Here is an 18,257-nt window from a genome sequence, read left to right on the forward strand (position 1 = left end):
TTTAGCTGAAAGATAACGAACAATGTGTTTTTGTAACAGGTGGCTAAAGATACAATTTTAAATGAGTTCGTTTTCCAAGTTGTCTGTTATGTATAGTCACAACACTGATTCATCCTTTGATTTAGGTGCCTTTTTAGGTGCCACTGTCCAAAGAAAACCACAGAAAGACAAAACAACTTTTTATTAAACATAAAAAAAATAGGTTTGGCTCCTTAGAAACAAATCTAAAAATATTAAGAAATTAGTTCCTTTTTTTTCTTTTTTTAATACCTTTTATAGGGACACAGGGATTTTTGAAGTACAGACAAAAACAAACTGAGCTCCAGAAGTAATGAAGAGGAATTGCAGGAAATCCCACTTTGTCTCCTCAGGGTGAATTTTGATCTGGATCAGCAATTTTGTAATATATTGTGTTATAGATCCTCCAGAGTAGTGTTGTTTTTGTTTTGATGGATATGATAAGAGTTGATAACAGAACCTATTCTTAGTTCTCTTACTTAGTAATATTGTGGTGCTTCAATGCAACTGATGACTCTTTGCAAGAACTTTTTATTGCACTTTATTTTGTTGTCTCAGTATTAGAACTGAAAGACCGTAACTCTGCTGGATGATGGATAGTTACTCCCAGTTTTCAAATGAGTTACTGGATATGTGTTTGGCATATTTATAACTCTGCAGCACCCTGCAGCTCTACTTTAAATCCACTAATCCACAAGTTCAGTTATGCTTGTGGGTTCTTGAAATCGCTCTTTTTTTTTTCCTTTTTTTTTTACCATGTATTGGGAATAAATTCAGTCAGTCTGCTTGTTGATTTGTTCTATTTTCAATTTATCATAACAAGATCCCAGACTGTCTCTCTTATGCCATAGTTATGGATACAGAATTATGATTGTGATTGTCTTACCTTTGCAACCAGGTCTGCAAGCACTTGCAGTTGGTTGCTGTCAAGTTGGCAGATGCAGGTGCAATGTTTCTGCAATTTGACGATTAACTATGATAAATTAGCAAAACTTGATTGCTAACTGTTAGCATTTGCTGCAAATGTACTTGCACAGACATTCACGTGCAATGGAAATTCACATTAACTACTCACATTCACTACAATGAATCTAGATTTGAAAGAGAAATTCCTTCAGAGTTTGTGACAGAGTTGCTGCATGGCAGTGATTTACCTGCAACATGACATGATAAGCACTCAACAACCTCACTAATATATTAGAATATAGCCAGAATATAACCAGTTGAGTTGAGTCCCCACTTGCAGAGTGACACGTTGAAGATGAGTTTGAGTCAATCTGTCTGTTAGTTATTATTTGTGAAGCTGTCTGAGAACGATCATAATCACTCTGAGTTGGATTGTGATTGTTTAGAAACAAGTTGCCTGCCACCAGTTGACTTGTGCAGTCAACTTAACATCAAAGTGGTTGCTCAGAGTTTAAGGTGTCTGTCTTGTTCTTACTCTAGTGCTACTGAGTCACTTCTGTCCATTCACTTATCTAATAATATAATAAACACATGATGCATGTCAAAACCTTGAATAAATGGATGACTACTGATTTAAAAAAATCAAATAGTCATTCACAAGTACTTTGAATTTTGTTTAGCAAATAACTGTTACACACATCGTTACAGAAATAATTATAAATTCAAGTGCTGTGCTTGTACAGAATAAAATAATACTTAACTGGTGACTCAGACACTGATATTACACCACTTATACTTAAAAAATACCACTGAGTGCTATACTTTAAGTATAGTTGTTAATGTTAGTGGAGTATGTCTTGAAAATCAGTAAGAAGAAAAACAAATCCTGTTCTGCTTCTTTGTTCAGAGCTGATACTCTCTGGGTGTTTGGATTTATTGGCCTTGAATCACTGTGATACAGAAGAAATGACCTTGACTTCCAAGTCTCACAGTGCAGCTTCTCACTGAGTGCAGTCCAAATGGAGGGAGCACAAGAGGCAACGATACTGCAAAGTAATTGCCCTACATATAGGTTAATACACCATATTCTTCCCAAGTCTGCCCCATCATTAATTTCCTCTCTCTTGTGATTTCTTTACTTCTTTTCAGCCAAGGGTGCAACTACGCAGCCTCCAGGCTTTTCTGCTGTCAGCGCACAAGGGAATGAACAAACTACTTGCAGCCTTGTGCAGCAGAGGAATATTAAATTTTAATCACACCAATACAGTCCCATAATGGCATCATGATTGCAAATCAACTACGGATTTGTTCGACAGTCGCTGATGGATAAGCGAGCGTATGAGCGGCAAGAAGAGTGGCAAATGAAAGGACTAATGACACTGAAGCCTGACTGCAGATTAGCTGTGGCCTTATAAGGTCAGGAGGAACTGCAGCAAACTGGTGACACTCAAGAAAACACACACCAGTTCATAGTGTTACTGGCCAGTTTTATTCTGTAGAAGGATGCATGTATAACATCCTCTTGCACATTTGCTGGAGGATCTTATATTTTATATATATATCTAAGCTTGTCCTGTGTGACCCGCTGCTGGCCTGAGCACAATGACTGGAACCAGTACCCTGACAGGGGGATAAGTAATAGCTCCTCTATGGCTGCCAGCCTACACAATCATCCCTGCTATTGCCTCCACTGATTTATTGAAAGACAAAGACCTTTGGTTCCAGTGAGCCTGCTGCCTGGCCCAGCTCCCAATGCATGTATTGTTTTCCATTTTAGTGCCACATAATGCCAAGAGAAGACACGGAGGCCCTGAGCTGGGGTTCATGTCACTGCTATGGATGCTGCGTTTGCTGTTAATAAAGTGGTCACAACAGATAAACAGCACCTTTGCATTGCGGAGACGAGCACGCATAAGTGTCGACGAGGGAGAGACGGACCGCTTTAAATAAAATTTTTATCCAAATTATTATAACAGTGTAGCGTTATTTACAAAACCCAACCTCAGTGAAAGACACTAATATACCACCATAGTATTTCATCAATCTTACAGTTGGGTGGATTACCTTTGATTGATGACTAATGTTTTAATTAGAATACGTTTCAATTACGTGAGTTGATGGAATATCAGATATAGTGCTGTGCTAAATCACACCAACAGTGAACTGGACTGTTCTGCAGACAAAACTAAATCACCCCCCAGTCATATTTTGCATCTCAGAGCGTTTGCTAATTTATTTTACATTTTACTTTGTCTGAGCAAAATGTTTTATGGAAAGGCGGGTATTTCTAGCCGAGCCAAAAGTTGCTTTCTGTGCACGGTCCTTCTTCATCAATTGCTTCACTGCGGGTGAAAGTGCTGCCGGGAGCAACCATGCTGATAAAATAATGTGGCTTCAAGCAGACATTGATACTAAAACAACAAATATGAGAGTCTGGTGTTAAAATACAAGAGGATGAAAGGAAGGAAAATGTGGAAAAATAGATTATCTGGTCCAGACGCTGTAGTTTCTATTCTATTACATACTTATTTCATAGGTGGTGAGATCTCATTTACAAGACGAGGTTAAAAGGACAGAAAAGAAAAAGAAGTAACAAGCTGCAAACAGTATAGCTTTCTTTTAATACAGTCAGTGTTCCTCAATATGCTGCTGTCTCTTGAGCGTTAGCTGCATTATTAATATAATATATAAGATGTTATAAAAAAGTTACAATGTAAACACAGTTGGCTCAAAATCTTAAAGTTATTAAGATTTGGTTTTGCAGTACACAAGAGAAATTTAGGCTGAAATCCTAAGTGTGTGAAGTCCTTTTGGTGCAGACGCTGACAATAAACCAAAACGTATATATAAAAGACGGTGGCAGCCAACGACATCATCCATCGATTTGTGGATTGACTGCATTTAGTCGTTTAGGCTACTGCTGTGCTAGAGTGTGCTACAGTTTCAGCCGAATATATGGCTTTAAAAGTTAAGACTTTAGTACATTTAAAAGCTGATATTGCTTAACAGATTAGGCTGGGATATTATTAGCAGCACACAACAATAACCATAAATAGCCTATTGATTTTACATTTAGTTCTCCTAAAGCACTCGTATCCAGTGTTGCAGAGAGAAGAGAAGCTTTAAATGGCAATTTTTGCTCCATGGTGGGCATTAAATGTAACACTGGACAGTGTGACTGTAGAGTCGGTGGTGAAATGAAGCTATCCATTCAGAGTACGAGCCACCGTTAGAGCCTATTCAATAAACATTTACAGCAGTAGAAGCTTCCACAGTGCAACTTGGGAAAGAAGGACCGCACCTCAATTTCTCATCCAAGCCTACGTGTGCATTTTTTTTTCAGTATATCAAACATTAATCTTACCACTCCTATGATCTTTGTGAAAAGCACAAATGTAGTGTTTTGATATGATTACTTCACCTATTTTTAAAAAAGAAAATCAGTGTAAGATTGCTCACTTGAGCCAGCCATTTTTCTCCTCCCTGAAACACATAAAAAAATCATACATTTATACTGCTTCTTTGACTGATTGTAGTACCCCATGCAGCACAGCAAGCTGTGGTGAAGGGAACAGGACAGCACTGAACAAAAAAAGGAAAGAAATGCAAATAGGCAGAAACCTCTTGACATGCTCTTACTTTAATTTTTTAAAAAGTTTACCAGATTTTTTAAGAGATTTACTTAATGAATTTAAGGCAGTTAACCTGTTAAGCCCCATAATACAAAGTGACATAGTCTGAAAACATAGATAAAACATATAAATCTATAAAGCATATTTATACAATCATATGTCATCAAATCTGTTTAGTATGTCTGGATTTGTGATTAAATGAACAGATCACTTTTTTGCAAGATTTGCCAGAAGAATGTGAAAAAAAAAAAAGTAAAGTGAGTTTTGAATTTTAGTATGTTATGGATATGTATGTGTTTTGTCATCGAGATTCATAAATGTAATGTCATGAGTGTAGGAATGATTAATTAAAGACACTTTTCAAAAGTATTTCAACATCATCACACTGCTGCAGGTGCTGGACAGTCACCTGCTGCTCTTATTTGGTTCAATCTGAAAGTCATAAAAATAACACTGTAAAGTTGTTAATACTGGATAATCGTAATAACTAACTTTTAGTTTCCCTTCAGCCAAATCAGCCTAGCTATCATCATCAAACCAGGATTTGTGGCTCTTCTATTCTTATATTTGGTTGTGTGTTAAACTTTCTGGCAGGTGCTTAGACCTGCTGCTGGCACACTGCCCATTGGAGCGACTCTAGCTATGGGAAGCACCGACACAATCTCTATTAGCCACCTGTTTACCGTTTTTGGCATTTTCTGTGCTGCTCCTTAACTTTTTTTTGGCAAAGAGAGTACAATTTACTGAGAGTTCGGTTTGAAACTTTTTAGATCAGGACCTCTATGTAATGATTAGCTATAGTGCAGAGTTATAACTGGCCACATGGGATTATTTTACAAATAAGTGAAATTATGTTAAAATGCCATCAGTGTCATGATTGCATTAGTGTCAAGATTTTGTCAAGACCCGTATACAGCTGTGATCAGAGCTTTGCAAACACTCATCGTGGGCATGGGAATTTTAATCATTTAGCTGAGATGAAGTGGATATATCGACAAAACAGCAGCCCAATCATAATTCATTCATCCATATCGTAATTATTTTTGTGCCGTATCTGCTTTATTTTAACTCTATATTTCTCCATTCTGTGACAGGAGTCTATGGTGCTGTTGCAGCCAGCCTCTGCTACTTGCTATTGCTAATAAAATGGTGCAAGGTCATATTAATTATTTTATAAAAGCGATTTAAAACTTTGCACTACCACTAATAGGTGCACAGGATCAGAAAAAGTTCAGAGGGGTCAGATTTGAAGGCAACAACTACCAACCTATTTCATTCAGCTATTAGACTGGGGGAGAGAGAGATGCTGGTTGGCAGTCATAGCTCTTTATATCTGTATGCACAGGCTTGTATCTTTGGCTTTTTATGAAAGAAACAGATATTTTCTAGCACAGATGCTCATTTTCAGTACTGATGACTCAACAGGGAGACCTCATGTCCTTACAGGCCCTGGAAAAGCTCCAACTGTAAGTCGCTTCAGATTATTTATGCAAGAAAATGAAGAGAATATTTTTCTTTTCTACCAAAAGCCTGCACACCAGAAATAACTCCCATTTCTTTGCTGCTCTGAGGAATTATTCAAAGTTTTTTTTTTTTTTTATGGCTGCCCAAAAAGTGACCTGAGAGAGCGAGAGAGAGAATATTGAGCTGGAGTGATAGAGTGGCAACGAAAATCCTCTCTCAGCTTACATATTGAGGTTGTGTTCTCCATCAGTGGGTTTGAGGGATTGAGGAAGAATACAAAGAGAGACCCGGTCTTCTGCGCGGCATTGTAGAGGACACACTCTCCCTCGTATGCACACACACATCTCCTCTACCTCTGTCTACTCACACATGCACTTAAAAAAATATATATATTTTCCCATTTCTGTTGTTCCCTCCACTGCTTTCTCACTTCACTTCTCTTCCACCCGGCTGTTTTGTACTTTTGACTCTTTCCATATTTCTCCTGCTTATGTCTTAAATCCGTGTGCTTCACGTAATCAGCCGGCCTGACTCGGGGAGCATATACAATATGTTGTCTGCAAACAAACAGCCCATCTGATGTTAATGCTGAATACTGAACAGTGTGCGTATGTGTTTTTCACCTGTTTCTGTCTTTCTCTGGGGTGAAAATGCAGTGGGTAAAGAATGACTGGGTGACAGGTGAGAGGAGCTGAGCCTCACAGGTTCATTACCGGCAGAGTGGAGCACTCCGGGGCACAGCGTTTGCAGGTAACGCTTCGGGCCTCCTCATCACCATCCTGTCACCTTCATTTTCTTCCTCTCGGGCTTGGCACAGCGGCTGACCTGCTCGCCTCCAGGGAAAAAACTGTCATCCTGAACAATAAGTCGGCACCTAGTAGCGAGAAACAGGAGAAAAACAACGGTTTTGTTTAGTCGCTGAGAGGATGAAAAAGGGTGGCATCATCTGACCTTATGTGAATTTGATATGCAGTTTGCAATATACAGCGGGAAAGAGACAGAAACATGTTTTTCCACTTTCCAATATATCTCAACTTCTCTGTTACTGTGAAATAAACCATTTTAAACTTGGGATATTGAACTTCTCTGGCATGGCACATCTGCCAAGGCTTTGATATAAGGTTGCCTAATAGCAATATTTAAACATGACAAGATCATCAAGTAAGGAGCTGCAAATTTGGCACAGTATCTGGCCTTCAGGGGAATATGACATGAAGAACAGTTTTCTGTGTCCCCTCGAGTTGCACCACTGTCCTCAAATTTTTCATTTCATTCATTTCATTTATTTATTCATTTTCAGGCACAACAAATACCTATATTGAACATAAAATACACAAAACAAAAAACAAAACTTGCCTGAAAAAGGAGTGGGACGAAGAAAACTTATTAAATCCCACCCCTATACTCACTCATCAACAAAAAAAACCAATAAACTTCCCGCAGCTACGCCCATCATTGCATACAGACCCATCAACAGCCCCGGGCAGATACAAGCATCTAAGCGGCAGCTCGCAACCAACAATTAGAGCCTTCATAACTGAATACAGAATATATAAATTATAAATTGCATTACCACAGGTAACAGGCAGTAATAACTACAAGTAACAAACACACATACATATACATACATATATATCTACACACACAAGTACATATATGTACATACATACGCACACTTTATTTTTTTTATTTTATTTTGGAATCCATACCAGCAATGGTAAGAGGACAGACATTACAGAGCACACTAAAACCCATCATTGAGTATACTGTGACCAGACCAACTGTTTGTAGAGAAATTTAAATCTATGAATATTTTTGCATTGTTTCAATTGTAAACTCAGACTGTTCCAGATTTTCACACCACATACAGACACACAAAAGCCTTTACGGGTTGTTCGAGTTCTGGGTAATTTGAATTCTCCAAAGCCTCTCACATTATAAACCTTTTCTCGAATTTCAAATCTAGTTTGTAAATTTGCCGGTAAAAGTTTAGTAAAAGCTTTATACAAAATTATGGATGTATTGTAATTAACCAGATCCTGGAATTTAAGTAACTTTGCCTGAAGAAAGAATTTGTGAGTATGATCTAGATAACCAGCCTTGTGAATAATACGCAGTGCTCGTTTCTGTACTGTGACTAATGGATTAGTTGTATTTTTATATGTATTTCCCCACACTTCCACACAATATGTAAGATATGGAAGAACCAGGGTACAGTACAGAGTACGAAGTGCATCTTTATCAAGGAATTGTTTCACTTTGTTCAAAACTGCGAGGCTTCTAGAAATTTTGGTTTTTATGTGTCTGACGTGGGGTTTCCATGAAATTTTGTTATCAATTATAACTCCCAAAAATTTGTTTTCACTCACATTATCAATTGGTACACCTTCAATGATAATTGGTAATTCTATATTATATTTTAAATTACCAAAAAACATTGCTTTAGTTTTATTTATATTTAATGATAATTTATTTATGTCCATCCATTTTTTTATTAATTTTAGCTCCCTGTTTACAGTCATTACAAGATCAGTATAATCATCGCTACTGAAAAATATGTTGGTGTCATCTGCGAACAGTATGAGTTTAAGTACTTGAGAAACATCAAAAATATCATTTATGTATACATTGAAAAGTTTTGGTCCCAACACTGACCCTTGGGGAACACCACATGTAATACCAAGTTTCTCTGAATGGTAATGCCCTATGCTAACATATTGTTCCCGACCTGTTAGGTAACTTTTTAACCAGTTACCAGCTTTCCCTCGAATACCATATCTTTCCAATTTATCCAGTAAAATTGAGTGATTGATTGTGTCAAAGGCCTTTTTGAGGTCAACAAAAATACCAACTGCATATTTATTTTTATCCAGTGTATCAGTAATTTCTTCTACTGCCTCAATTATTGCCATTGAAGTGGTTCTTTGCGTTCTGAAACCATACTGACCATCATTTATTATTTGATGTTTTTCAAGGAATTTTTCTAATCTTGAATTAAAAAGTTTTTCTAGAATTTTTGAGAATTGAGGCAGTAGAGAAATAGGCCTATAATTGGTAAAACTGTGTTTGTCATTACTTTTATATAGTGGTATTACTTTCGCAATTTTCATTTTTTTTGGAAAACAACCGGACTGAAATGATAAATTACAGATATATGTTAAGGGACTAGCAATATTCAGAATAACCTGTTTAACTACAGACATATTTATGTCATGATAATCCATTGAAGACTTACTTTTACATTTTAATGTGATATTTATTACTTCTTGCTCATTTGTAGCTGAGAGGAACAGTGAAAAGGGATTTGATTTTATATTACTGATATTTTCATTTTTATGACACGGGATGTCCGCTGCTAGTTCAGGGCCAACATTTATGAAGAATTTATTGAACCCATCGACAATATTACTCATGTTGTGATTTTCACCATTTGCATCAGTAAAATATTCAGGATATGATGTTCCAGAAGATCCTTGTTTAATTAAGTTGTTTAACACATCCCAAGTTCCTTTTATATTGTTTTTATTTTCATATAATCTTCTTCTATAATAAAGTTGTTTGCTCGTTCTTATAATATCAGTCAATTTATTTCTATATGCTTTATATCTTTGTTCCACTTCTTTTGTTTTTACTTTGATAAACTGTTTATACAGATTGTTTTTCTTTTTGCAAGCATTAATAATTCCTTTTGTGAGCCAAGGACTTTTTATCTTTTTTTTCTTTGTCATGTGTTCGTTTACAGGACAATGTTTATTGTACCACATAGTAAAAATATCTAGAAAATTATCATAAGCCTTGTCCACATCTGACTCTTCATACACCGAACTCCAATCTTGTTGTGCTAAATCGAAATTGAAGGCATGAATTGCTTCTTCATTTATTGTTCGCTTTGCTATCATGATCTTGGTATCTATTTTTTTTAAATCACAGTCACACAAAGTAAAAACTGGTAAGTGGTCAGTTATATCACAGACAAGCAGACCACTATTAATTTGGAAATCCATGACATTAGTAAAAATGTTGTCAATAATAGTGGCGCTATGTGATGTTATTCTGCTTGGCTTTGTTATTGTTGGATATAGTGATAAGCTGTACATTGTGTCAGTAAAGTCATCAATGGCTTTTAACCTTGTTGGATTTAGCAAATCAATGTTAAAATCACCACAGATAAATAGTAATTTTTGGTTCACCGAAGCAAACGTTTTTTTCTATCCATTCATTAAAAGTGTCAATACTTGAACTGGGTGTCACGGCGGGGTGCGCCGATGTGTGCGGGAACAGGACCCAAAAGCAGATGATGACGAGGAATAGTAATGATTAACAGAAAAGTGAACCTTTATTGCGATGACGGCAGGAAATGAACCAAGAGACCAAAGCAAACAGGCAAAACACTAAGAAACAAAACACTGAACTGACAAAACACTAAGAAACAAAACACTAAAGGTACTAAGACCAAAAACTATAACTATGACCGAGGTGGAAAATAAACAGGCTATGACTATGACCATGACTCTGGTGAGAATAAACAGACGAACTGACAATGGCATGAAGAAAACAAAAGGCTTAAATACAGATATGAGGTGATCAGGGGAAGTGGCGACACATGAGGAAACAGCTGACTGACATGAATCTAATGACAGGACCAGGAGGAGTGAATCTAAATACAATGACCAAAGAACACATGACACTGTCAGAATAAAACAGGAAACACTAAAACTAGACATGACAATACAAACTTAACATACCAAATACGTGATGAATAATGCAAGAACTCAAACAGAAAACCCAGGAGCAATAACTGCCTAAACTAAAGGCAAAATAGGAAATAACACAAAACTAACAACATCTCAAAAAATAAGAACAATACAAAGAAAACTCAAAGTGCTGGGTCGGAGACCCAGCCTGTGACACTGGGTGTCCGATATATACAACTTATTATAACATTTCTCTTTTTTTCATTCATAATCTCAATAGTCAAACATTCCAAAATTCCATCAATAGCCATAGACATAGTTGTTACAACATTATATTTTATAGAGTTATGAACATATATAGCAACCCCGCCGCCCGCCTTATTTAATCTATTCATGTATTTTAAATCATATCCATTCAAACAAAAATCTATTCCTTTATCGACATTGAACCAAGTTTCAGTGATGGCTATAACACTAAAGGGGCGAGAAAATTGTTGCAAATAGTCCTTAATGAAATCAAAATTAGAGTACATACTTCTGCTGTTAAAGTGAATTAATGAGAGCTTCCCGTCTAGGTTAATTTCTTTTTCATATTGTTCCTGAGTGAAATAATTACAATTTTTAACAAAAGAAGAGAGAAAGTTACTTTCAGAATCTATTTCTGGATCTATTATATTATGCTCCTTATATTCACAATCTAGATCAATTACTTTCTGTTGAAGAACTAATTTCAACGTGTCCATGTCATTTCCTGGTGTAATTGATACATTGGTGTCAGTTATACTTGTCCAGATCCTCCATGTTCCTCACTATCAGTACTTTTGCCTCTTCTGGTGTCCCGTTTAGCTTAATGAAAATCTTACAGTTTGTTACCCATGTATGTTGTATTTTACCGTTCTTCTTCAGTTGCCTTGCCTTCCTCGCGATGTCTGCGTTTTTTCGTGTCAGATGCTCATTAATGAAAACGTCCGTGCCTTTCAGTTTGCGTCCTTGTTTCAGCAGTGCGACCTTGTTCTTCCGATTGACAAATCTCATAATGATGGCCGGCAGTCTGTCACTCCTCCTGGGCAGTGAGTGACATGCTTCTATGTGCTCCAGGTCCATCTCTATCCCCTTGCTTTGGAGGAAGGACGCCACCTGTTGCTCTACCGAGCGGGTCTCCTCGTCGCTGGGCTCCCCGACGTTCCCGGCCACCGCGCGCTCGTACGCGCGCGCGGCTTGATTTTAATACCGCTGATGACCACGTCGTTCGTACGGGTGTACTGCTCCAGCTCATCCACCCGCCGCTCGAGATCCATGATCCGTCTGTCCTTCTCGGCATTTTGGAGGCGTAGCTGTTTTACCTCCTCCAGAAGCCCCAGAAGCAGCTCCTGCTGTGCCCTGACTGCGGCCACGTCTCCGCACAGCGCTCCGAGGGAGGTTTTAATGTCCTCAACCTCCTCTGGTGTTGGGCCTTTCTTGGGTGGCATACTGAAGCGAGAGCACGAGGCGGCCACCACGAGGGACCCGGAAGCGGAATTTCTGATGATGGCGCCTGGCTAGGCCTGCTGGCTGATGGTGGAGCCTAGCTGTGGCCTGCTGGCTGATGGTGGAGCCTGGCTGTGGCCTGCTGGCTGATGGTGGAGCCTGGCTGTGGCCTGCTGGCTGATGGTGGAGCCTGGCTGGGTCTGCTGGATGTGGCCTGCTGGCTGATGGTGGAGCCTGGCTGTGGCCTGCTGGCTGATGGTGGAGCCTGGCTGTGGCCTGCTGGCTGATGGTGGAGCCTGGCTGGGTCTGCTGGCTGTTCAAATCAGCACAAACGTAGCAGTAAAAAAGTAGACCATTTTGGTTTTGAAAATCAGAATAACTGCTTACCTCCAGATCTTAACTTTATCATTAAAAGGGGTGCCTGTTTCACCCTAACTCGCCAACTCATTATCAATATAATAATTTATTAGCACACACATACACTTCTGCTGCTATTTCGTGCATTCTGCATGCAGGGATAGTTAAAAATGACAAGCTGTCAGGTGTAACTCGTATCATACGCTCACATGTCAAAGATTGTGCTGGATCTTCATGCTTTAAGCAGTTGGCATGAATTAAAGCTGAGAGGGAGATGATGACTGCTGTGATTTACTTGGGAGCATTTCTTCAATCTGTGTGGACAGATTAAAGCACTGCAGGAAAACACACACAGCAGACAGTTTAATAGATACTAGTACAGGGTTTTCCTTTTGAAGTACCTGATTTCTTCATAGCATTGATTCAACAAGGTGCTGGAGACATTCCTCAGAGGATTTCTTTCATGTTGACATGATAGCATCACACAGGTGATGATGAAGCAAATCTCACGCTCCACCACTTCTCGAATGTTGCTCTATTAGACTGAGATCTGGTGACTACAGAGACTATTTGAGTAGAGTAAGTTCACAGTTATGTTCAAGAATGTTTAGGATGATTTGAGCTTTGTGACATGGCACATTATCCTGTTGGATGCAGCCATCAGAAGATCAGTGCAGTGTCGTCATAAAGGAATGGACATGATCAGCAACAATACTCAGGTAGACTGTGGAATTTAAATAATCCTCTATTGGTGCTAAAGAGACCGCATACATGCCAACCCTCCCGATTTTTCCGGAGCCACCATCTTCCCGAATTTCTCCTGATTTTTCACCCGGACAACAAAAATGAAAAACCATATCCCAGAATTCATAGCGCGGCCCAGCCAATTCCAGTTTCCAACAATGGCGGCAGCTACTTGGTTTTAATATTACTCTTATTACTCTGAGTCGCAAAATAAACTTTTAACATATTTTCAGGCGAGGAAGTAGCTGTGGCGGCGAGAACAGCAAACTCCCGGCACATCGTTTTCAATCCCCCACGGTCTTTAACTACTCAGGTTAAACATGATATATAAGTCACTTAGATAACCTAAAAATGTTATTGTTTGACTTTTTTCAGTGTTTTATTTGTTCAAAAATTGGTTTGGCTGAGATTAAAGTTATAGTTTTCACACATCTGAATAAACGTCAAACAGAAAACTGATTAAACAGAAGTGTGAGATGGTCGAGAATTTACGCCAGCGTCTGGTTATATTTAGATAGCAAGGAGCAGATGGCAGAGTTTCACTCCACCGAGAGAGCTTGTGTCGTAATTCTGAAGGCTAGACCGTCATAGTCGCTCATGTACGGCCTACCTGGCTTTCGGAGAACCCGGCCCACTGAATTTGGACAATCCTGGGGGGGGCAATTATGATCTTCCAATCATCTATCTAGTTTTGGTGAATCTTGCTATCTTGTTCTTAGTTTACAGGAGTGTCACTAGTATGGTCCTCTGCACACACAAAAAAGAAAAATACAAACTACATTAGAAAAAAATAATTTCTGAATTTTGTTGTTTATTAAATCTTTTGTGTGCAAGTTAATAAAATGACATGAATGACGTTTTGCAATTTAGTCAAAATGTCATTTTACTGCTGTGGCCAACATTTTAAACTAGCATATAACCTAAATTATGTTGTATTGTCAAGCTAATGAGGTCTATAGTAGGTCTATAGTAGTTAGCTATATTTCTGACCAGCTGATCAATGTAAGCACAAGATCCTTGTTGTAAAAATTCTTTTTTCTTCCTCCTGAAAAATATCTGGCTCTTTAGCTGCTAAATCTGCTAAAAGCTACGTCCACTGTGCTCACCAGCATGGCACTAATTGCTATTGAGCAGGCTTTTGGGTTAGAGTCATGTTTCTGGCTCTCTCAACAAATATTCTGGGATCTGGAGGTGCAGGTCTTGAAAAAGATAACAGTTTTTGGAGAAAATCAGGGCGAAAAAAAGAAATGGCGATAACCCAAGATGCTGAGCGCTTCTTTAAATCCAGGCAGATGTGTATTTCCTGGCCTACTTTGACTTCTGGACAATGAACATGGTTCCTGCAGCTGATGGTGCATAGTGACGTGATAATTCTGATGAGGTTATTAGGAAAACTGTTGTGAGATCTAGTAGTGACATAAACTTATTAATCTAATCTGGTCTAATTACCAGCTCATATGCAAAAGTGACTCAGTTACTATAGATGTGAAAGCAAAATGGAAATACCAGCTTTTTCCCCACATTTTCCACAAAGACTGCCAGTTAGGGAACTTAATTTCAGACTGCAATCAAAGGGTGGTTTTTCCACAGGCTTAACTTCAGAGGCGATGTCTTTGAGAAGTTCCCCAGACAATTTCACTGCAGTATGAGTGTACTTTCCTCTGTTATCTTTGGGTAGAAGTGGTAGGAGAAGGAAGTCATGCAATATCAGTCTGCAATATGTTTAGCTGAGGGTAAGAAATAGCCAGGCTTGTAATTGCTTTGGGACAAGCTAGGATGGTTCCTCTGGCAGTGGGAGATTTTCTTTTGGTCAACCATGAGGGCAATAAGACAGATAAGAGAGGAGAGAGAGAGGTGGGGAGAACCAAGAGGGGTGAAAGGGAGGGAGATTTTTAGATTTTCTGAAGTGTTCAGACAAAATAGAGGTATTATCATCCCATGGGGTTACAATGAAAAGCTCATAGTTGGTTGTCTTTCCAAAACTCTTAAGGTTTAGGAGAGGAAGACGCAAACAAGTCTGGATAGCAAGAAAAAAAGAAGAGAAAAACAGTTTCGATTTCTCAGTGCATTTTTTTCTCATGAGCATCCTGTACAAGTGTCCCCAGCTTGTGTCACCAGGAGCCTCAGAGGAATCATGTTGCAGTCGCTGCTCTCAGTGTTACTATCAACAGCTTTTCTCCAAATGACTTCACTCGGTTTCATTACTTCTTTACAAGATGAAACCTGCTGAAAGATACAAGAAGAGAAGCACCTGCAGCCACAGATGCTGTCAGCTGCTTCCTACAGTCGTAATGCACTTCAATTGTACTGTCAGTACAGAGCTTATTTACTGTCTCCAAGGTGTGTCCTTTAATTAATAGCTGTGGGGTTGCTCTGAGTGTTTAAACTGTCTGATGTTGGATTATAAACGTGGATTAAAAGACTCTCCACCCCTGCAGCAGGGATGGAAACAGGTTAGAGCTGCAAGTTTAGTTGATTAATTAATCAAGAAACAACTAATTTTTTTTTTTTTTTAATTAAACACACTTTAGGAAATGCTGATAGGTCTGTTTAATTAATGTCTGACTTTCTACTGACTTATCAGGTCATTTATTAATTAATAGAAAATGATGAAGCTAATTAATAATAAACTTTTGAACCTTAACTGTGACACTTTCACGCTCACTGAAGGCTTAACAATTGGTAAAAGTAAGCTTCATACAAATTGGTGAAAGTGTTGTTACTTACAGTATGAAATATAGAAAAAAGTAAACAATACTTAATTTCAGCAAATCAGGTCAAGATCATCTTGTGTCTTTTTGTGTGTAGGGTATACAACAGAACTGAATACATTCAAGGCATGTTGCAAAAGTCATACAATTCAATACTGCAAGTTGACATGTATGTTATTTCCTCCTATGAGCAAATTAAAGGTAGAGATCACTTTGAAAATGAAGACAGCAAAAGTGAATTTGTCTGTAATCACGGACAAAAAAAGTTAGAACTCCTTTGATATTAAGTTAAAGCAGAGCTTCCCAAAGTGTGGGGCCCGCCCCCTATGGGGGAGGGGGGTATGAGAAGGGGAAAAAAACCAAACGCTTGGACACTGCTAGCACGGGGCGCCCACAAAAACGCAAAGCAGGAGATGAAGCATCGCTGAATATGTTTCCAAACCAACTTCATTCTAAGCCAAAGACTAGAAAATATGGTGAAGCATATCTTCCCTTTGGCTTCACCTGCACCAGTGCCAAGGTTTTCCCTTCGTTGGGAGCAGCGCTGGACTCTTCAAATCACGGACGAACAGCATCCCACATTCTTGATTTTTAGTTCACAAGCACTTCTTGTAATGACTAACTACTCCTGACATTTTGGAGATGTTAGCTCTTTATACAGTAAAGTTACAGCGATAGCAATTTTGAATATTATTACACAGGAAAAAAACAACTACACGTAAAATAATCACATCGTGACGCCTCAGCCTTTCTAAATGGAAGGACAACTGCGTGTGTATGTAAGCGTGTAAAAACTGAAGATAGTCAGATTAACAGTATTTTGTCTCTATCTGCCATTCTGCAATTCATCTCATGTAAACAATAACGTGGCGCACAGCATGACGTGGAAAAAGGCACATACCTTTGATGTTGCGTGACGAACTCTGTATTCCTCGTCCACACGTAAACACAAAAAATCTCAGTTTTCGGTGATTCGAAACGTCGTTTACGTGTGGATGAAACAGCTGCGTTTTCAAAAATACCCGTGTAGGTGTGCACGTAGCGTAACAGAGTTAGTAGTTTATTTTATTACTACCTGTAATTTATTGCAGATTACTTCTATTTGCTTAATTGTTTACCAAATGTTTGAGGAGTGAAATAAACTGCGATGGAGCAAAATATGGGCGTGTGTGGTTGGAGGATGTGTTTGTGTGTGTGTGCGTGCGCGTGTGCTCGCGGGAGTGGGCGCGAACATTTTTCTTGTAAAACAAAGGGGGGCCTAGCAACCACTGACTTAAAGTATAGCTGTGGTTTTCCAGTCAGTCTAACTACATGAACAGGGCAATAAATTGTATTGTGGACTCAAGAACTTTCTGACTTTGAGTCCTGGCTGTCTGCATGTGTGCCTCATGACTCCAAGGGGAAAAGAATTTCCAGAGGAAAGGAAAAATCTATAACTGGTTTTTCAAAAAGATATTGAAAGATCAATCACTCTGGGAATCTGAGGTTTACAACAAGCCATCGTTATAGACAAGACAAAGTTAAGTCTTGCAAAGCGTGGTGGAAAAAACGTCGGGGGTTTTTAGAGAAGAAAAAAAATAATAAAACTGTGTCCTGGCAAAGTACGTCTGAGTTGAATCCATTATAACACCTTTGGGGTATAGAGACACAGAGCAACACAAGCACTTCAGCAAAGAGCAGCTAAAAAATGCTCTCTGAAGACTTGCAGTGCAAATGTCCAGAAATTTGTGTGACACCACGGACGGGATGGGCAGGACTGTTTTTCCTGTTTTAAGGATTTGAAGATGGCTGGGTCTAACTGTGCGCTCACTGGTAAATAGACTGGTTCTTATATAGCATGTTTCTACTCTGCCTGAGCATTCGTTCACCCAACATTCATTCGGGGTGCCTCACTCACCCACTCACACAAGTACTTTTTCTACACCTAAGTGCTTTCAATCTAACATTCACACTTCGATGAACATATCGTGAAGAACTGGGGGTTGAGTATTTTGTCCAAGGATACTTTGGCATGCAGACCGGAGCAGCCAGAGATCAAACCACCAACCTTCCAATTACTAGATGGCCTGCTCTACCCATTTAGGGTGGTTGTAGCTAATTGGCTAATCACTTCTGATTGAGAACTCATTAGCCAGTTTCATACTACAGATAATCCTTCCTTTTGAAACATAATATGACCAAGATTAGAAAAACAGATTTAATTTTTTTTGTTGTTGTTCAATACGACACAAAATGAGCGTCTAAGCCCATAAACCAGGGGTGGG

Source organism: Rhamphochromis longiceps, linkage group LG6, assembly GCF_057381845.1.
Source record: "Rhamphochromis longiceps isolate RC_006_pf linkage group LG6, R_longiceps_female_GT1.1, whole genome shotgun sequence".
Taxonomy (NCBI): domain Eukaryota; kingdom Metazoa; phylum Chordata; class Actinopteri; order Cichliformes; family Cichlidae; genus Rhamphochromis; species Rhamphochromis longiceps.